At 35.5% G+C, this 6,468-nt stretch overlaps 1 non-coding gene across 1 annotated transcript; it reads right to left on the bottom strand.

Annotated features, from left to right (window-relative positions):
* Positions 1-5,588: 5,588 nt before the first annotated feature.
* Positions 5,589-5,692, bottom strand: LOC126028853 (small nucleolar RNA U13). Its single transcript, XR_007502551.1, has one exon. It is a non-coding gene; the product is annotated as a small nucleolar RNA U13 (small nucleolar RNA).
* Between the last annotated feature and the right edge of the window lie 776 nt (positions 5,693-6,468).

Here is a 6,468-nt window from a genome sequence, read left to right as displayed (position 1 = left end):
TTGTTCCACTACATCAATTATATCATGCTAATAAAATAAGTGAACCATAAGTGTCTATCAAATTAGAAAACTTGGCAAGTCACATATGCTGTAGAGGAGGTGGAAAAACTCTACAAAGTTTCAAGACCTTGTCATATAAGCCAGATTTTTGTGATTTGATCCAAAGATCAGGAGGATGCTGAGATATTCCTTCAAAAATAAAGGATAATTTGTTACATTTTGTATATTTTCCCAGAAAGGAAATGCACAAGCTCAGAATTTGCAAATACTAGTCTTAGCCATATTTCAAGAATCACAGAACACTGTCATCTTTGAGTGGGAATCAGAGAAGAGGACTGTGCTGAAGATTCAGGCTACAATCCAAATAGCTCTGCCTCTTGGGGACATGCCATTTTAAAGGCATCCGTGGTGAAAAAGATGCTGAGTGAAATTTTTGACAAGTTCTGATGTGGAAAATCACAATGAAAATCTTAAGTTTCTGGAATAAGACTATGATATCTGATGCTAAGACTCTTATCTTTTGGGGTGAAGCACAATCCTGACATGCTTCTAGGACTTGAGAAGTCAGAGAGAGAAAGCAAAGACAGAAAGAGAAACAGAGAGGTGCTGATCATGTCATAACATACCAGAGGACTGGAGAGATAACTCAGCGGGATAAGTGTGTGCTTTGTGTGGAGGAGGCCCAGGTTCTATTCCCTGTACCACATGGTCCCTGAGCACTGACAGGTGTTGCCGCCAAATGAAACAAAGCAAAAACCACTATTCTAATTTGAGTTCTGTCAGACTTACAGAACACTGAAAATCTATATAATAGTAAGTTATGAAATGCAAGTAAAATATTCAGGTCTGAGTACTAACTAAACCAGAGGTCATAATAAAGAGACTCATACTACAGACATGCTAGAGCACAGACCTTCAAGAACTAACTACACCTGTACTTTTGTTCCTAACCAGTAGCCAGATGAGGTTTCCATGCTGCGAAGTTAATCAATAAAGTTTAAATGAGATAAAAAATATATAGACGCTTTTGGTGGCAATTAAGTTGTAGAGCTTTTAAGATGCACAACAAATTGATTTAAAATTAATTTCATCAATGCTTTCATGAAATTAAGCTTAATAAAGCTTTCAATAAAATCTAACATTTCAGAAGCACATTCTATGTGGCAGCACCAATGTTGGGCACTCCATATCACTTATCCCATCGATCAATAAACAAATCTTAGGAAGCCATTATCATTACCACTCATGTAAAGATGAAGTTGATATTCAAATAAAAGAATCAACCCATCTATATGGTTAATTGAGAAAACACTCTCTGGCCCAGAAATAAATGACTCCTATATAACATTCTGGCTAATAATGCAAGACTAATTTAAAAGTGTCACTATTTGGCCTTAAGATTTAATAAATTTTAATAAGTCATATAAATATATCAGCATGCATACCTATACACATAACCACATTCACAAAGTTTAATCATAAAATGGAATATTGCATTGAATTAATTATATATATATTTATTGTTTTTGTTTTTCAGGCCACACCCGTTTGATGCTCAGGGGTTACTCCTGGCTAAGCACTCAGAAATTTCCCCTGGCTTGGGGAGACCATATGGGACGCCAGAGGATCGAATCGCGATCCTTCCTTGGCTAGCGCTTGCAAGGCAGACACCTTACCTCTAGCGCCACCTCGCCGGCCCCGAATTAATTATATTTTTATCCCATCTCCTATTCTATTTTTCCAATCATCCTAACAACTACTTCAGTTTTATCTTCAACAGATTATCATAAGAATGACGTTATGGCTTCTCTGTGTAGTCCACACAGAAATAAGAAGCATTTATATATGTTTCTAGTATGTGCTTTTTTTTTGTTTGTTTTGTTTTTGTTTTTGTTTTTGGGCCACACCCTGTGAGGCTCAGGGGTTACTCCTGGCTATGCGCTCAGAAGTTGCTCCTGGCTTCTTGGGGGACCATATGGGACGCCGGGGGATCAAACCGCGGTCCGTCCTAGGCTAGCGCAGGCAAGGCAGGCACCTTACCTCCAGCGCCACCGCCCGGCCCCTCTAGTATGTGCTTTTATAAATAAATCCTTCATATGTACATTTTCATAGAATTTAAAATGAAGAATTAGAGTGTAGTCCAATGTTCATAAATGCTGTGTAATTTAAAGGATGTTCATAAACTCACAGAACCTCATAGAAGCAAAGTGAATTCTTTAACAAATATTAAGTAATAAGCAAGTACCTGCTACGTAACAAAGACTGCTTGTAATGAAGTCTTCCAGTACCTAACTTACTACCTTTTGTAAATTACATAGAAATGTATTTCAATTGCTCTTACTGTTTCTTTTCTTTTACAGAAAAGACTTGTGTTTTGTTCATTTTTATATCGATGACAAATTGAGTGGTGCCTACCATCTAATATTTGATGAATAATTAAAGAATAAGTTAATGGACCGTCAATGTTCAGACTATGTAAACATTTTTTGATGATCTACAAGCTGCTAAAGATTCAAAATTTATCTTTGGCGCACCAGTTATTATTGTACAATTCAAAAATCTAGAATTTTGATCAGAATTTTTCTCATAAAAGTGAGGTTTATGTGCATATATATATAAAGAAGTGTGATGGCTATATGACTTTTATGATTGTATTTATTATAAGCACGAATTTCTTCCTTCTTTTTCAAAAAACCAGTCATATTTGTGGTGAACTTTTTGCATTTCTTTTCCTTGTTTGGGCCTGGTGCAAACACAGTCAGAATCTATAATTGGCCATGCTATCGCTGAGCCCTCACTTATCCAATGGAACATCCACTTTATGAAAGCAGCTTTGCTTTTCATGTTCACAGTAGTGCGTTGAGTTTTCTAAAATGAGACTCTTGCAAGCCATTATCAATGAGAAATAATAAAAGGCTAGTGGGAACCAGGTTTGCATTGCTCCTTTTAAGGCTTTTTACAAAGGTATACTTGGGAATGCTGTTTTTCAAAATTCTGTCCTGACAAGTTAAGTACCAGCAGTTCTTTGTTGAAAGAAAGATCTTTTATCTGTTTTTTTTTCTTTTTCTATTTAGGAAAGTTTCCTTCTTCTGAGAAAGCCTCCTTTGGTCTGCAATACTCCTATTGTATGGCAGGAAGAAATTCAGATTCACTCCCCACCACTCTTGATCCTGAACACAGAGAAATTGTTAGTTACATTTACTGCCTGAGACTGAGAAAAAGCCATAGCCTTGATGTTTCTATAATATTTATTCATCACCCACACACATATTCTGGGTACCTAATGTGTACAAAGGGACTACACAGAAGACTGCAGAGCTACATCCACCCTTACAATTATGATACATGTAGTGTAAAATAATTTTTACTGCCTGCCTTCTATATTCCAAGCATGGTATAAATTCCACAATGATGTTATATAAATTAATGATTAAAACACCCACATAATATCTTGGTATTATGGTACTTAGATTTTTACTCTTAAAAAGAGATACAGAAAACTTGGGGGAAATTAAATAGCTTTCAAAAGGTTAAATCTAGAACACCCTTTTTCTGATTTCAAATAGGCCCTCTTCTTAAAGATACATAGCAAGGGAACATGCAATGTCCAAAAAGAACAATTTCTTCTACTCCTCCACAGAAGTAGAGTAAACAGGCTTACATAATGGGCTCAAAGATTCCACTAGAGTACAGTGGAGGAATAGTGATAGGGGATGTGGTGTGATAGAATGTACCTCCAAAATATATCAATACTTGTACTCAGATACCAATCTAATCTTAACCAAAACCGACCTAAGGAAAAAAAATAATGATAACACAGGTTTAAGGTCTCCTGGGTATGGTTGCATTACATATCACAATCCAAATATAAAGAAACTTGACAAATCAAATTTGTGAAGTTGATTAAATTTAATGTACTAATAAATTATAAAATTTAAAAATAATTTCATGTTAATTTATGAAAAGTACACAGTGATACATTATTCATAGGATGACATTTCTAAATGATCCCAGTAATTAAAGCCCCATGGCTTTGGAAGTTTATGAAGCTACTTTTAAAGACTGGGCAGATGTTCAGTGCACTGTCAAGAAAGAGAACATTGCCTGGGAATTAGGTCCAAGCAGCCTCCCCTTTTTTTTGTATTCTGATCTTTAAAATGAGGGCAGAGGCTGTATCTAGGGTTTTCAAACTGAGATGCTTCTGAGGCCAGGGGGAAAAATTCAAATGATGCAGCCTCTGAGTTCTCCCATTCTTGTCTACCAGTCCACACAACACATCTTCAAACAGAACAGCTGCACTTTTATCAGTTAGATATTCTGAATTCTGACTAGTAGCAAAAAAAAATTGTTAAATAAAGTCTGAAAAAAAATAAAGTCTGAAAGCCTCTTGACTCTACATTTTTTATTCAAGGCTTTTTTTCTTTAATTTGACAATTGTAAAGCCCATATAGGTATGAAATGAATCTGGAGTACCAGTTCTATATTCACATTCCTTTAGGGACCAGAAGAAACCTAGAAAAATAAAAAACAAAAAACAGTGTGAGAGTGCATAAGCAATACTATTTTCTGGTTTAGAAATGTATATTTTAAGTTTAATTTTCTTTTCTTCTTTTGCCTTTAACACGGTACTGACAAGTCTATTTTTAAACGTGAGTCCCTGACTAAAAATTACTAGAATAAGAAATTCTGCCCTAAAAAATCTCTGAGTTGAAGAAAATGTGAAGGGGTGGAACTATACATATTAACTACCTCAGTTCTAAAGTTCATCAGTATTATTTCATCCTAGAAGAAACAAAAAAAAGACTTAAATGGTTTGAGAAACTTATGGCCAATTTTTCACATTGGGAGAATATGAAAAAATAAATAAATAAATAAACAAAGCAAATGTAAGTATGTGGATAATTTATTGTCCTCTACTTGTTCTCAACATTCTTACAGGAAAAAAAAATGAACTCTGGCCTTAGTGTTACCATTGTCTTGCTTGTGGGATCTCTCTCCCCAGTTGATATAAGTGACTTATTTACAAACAAAAAGTCATAGATTCTCTATGCTACTCTTCAAAGAAAAACAAAGTATTTGCACAAGCCTGATGTGCTTGTATAGGCACCTGTACACCAGAATATATACCCAACACACATACATACACACACACAGAGGTATGAGGTGGGGATGATAAGACTTTATTCCTGCTGTTCATTTGTTCACTGCATCAAAGAGAGCCTGCCAGCCACTTCTGTGTGAATGCATTAGTCTCAGTGCCAGGTCAAGAAGATCCTTCTTCCTCTGGCTCCTAGCATTAGTTATCTTATGTTTGACACCTCGTGTTGAGATTCCTTACTTGACACCTGGAAGCTCTGCAGTAAATCAGCGCAGTCTGATGAACCACTTGGACGAATGTCTTAAACTGCAGAAAGTGCCAGAGGATTTGTACTCAGTTTGTAAAGAATCAACCTGACTAATGAAGGGGCCAGAAAAGTCCAATTCGCTCATGTAAGTCTGTCTTTTGATCCTTCAGCAGCAGAAAAGAATTAATTTTCATTGTATCACAAGTATGCTAGTGATACTAAATCTAACTTTTTTTTATTTTATGTCAGAAGGGTCATGTGCTGACGTCATAACAAGGTTGAAAGGAAGCACATATCACACAAGCATGTGAAAACCCAATCATCATGCTTATAAACCAGAAAAGGATCCTAAATCTAACTTTTTATCCATTCTATTTTATTCCAAATTGAGGTAAGTTTATGCTGAGCACCAAAGAATGGAGACAATGATTCAAGCCTAATAAAGTAGTGGATTTTACATGGATTAAGAAAACTGTGAGCAATGTTTATACAAGAAATAGGATAGCATATTTGGGAAGGGTTTATGTGGAAAGGGCCAGAAATATGTTACTTTTAATTGCTCTGAAGATCACAGTGATATTTATAACATAGGGTAATTCCTAAATTAAATATTGCAAGTAAAATTATTCAATGTGTTCTTGGTTGATACTAAAAATTCCCAATACCAAAAAAAAGGAGAAGGGACGATAGTGCAGTGGTAGGGTGTTTCCCTTGTACAAGCTGACCAGGACAGACCTAGGTTCAATCTCTGGCATCCTATATGGTCCCCCAAGCCAGGGGTGATTTTGAGCGCATAGCCAGAAGTAACCTCTGAGCATCATCGGGTGTGGCCCAAAAATCTCAAAAATAAATAAATATATAAAAGTTCCCAATAAATGTTGATTGAAGCTCTTGGTCATTATTATTAATGCAAATAATAGTATCATTAAACTTATTTAGTGACTATGCAGCACTTTCTATATTCTAATTTACTTAATCCATATCTAAACTTGTAAGGTGTATACTTTTACTTTTTAGATGAGGAAACCAAGAAAGAAAGAAAGAAAGAGTTGAGATAATATGTCCAAGACGAACCAAATGCTAATTAGACAGTCAGAATTCAAATGCAAGTCTAAATTCATGC

The sequence above is a fragment of the Suncus etruscus genome, chromosome 14 (genome assembly GCF_024139225.1).
Source record: "Suncus etruscus isolate mSunEtr1 chromosome 14, mSunEtr1.pri.cur, whole genome shotgun sequence".
NCBI classification, from domain to species: Eukaryota; Metazoa; Chordata; class Mammalia; order Eulipotyphla; family Soricidae; genus Suncus; species Suncus etruscus.
The sequence above is the reverse complement of the archived record's forward strand: the minus strand, read 5'-3'. Positions and strand labels throughout refer to the sequence as shown.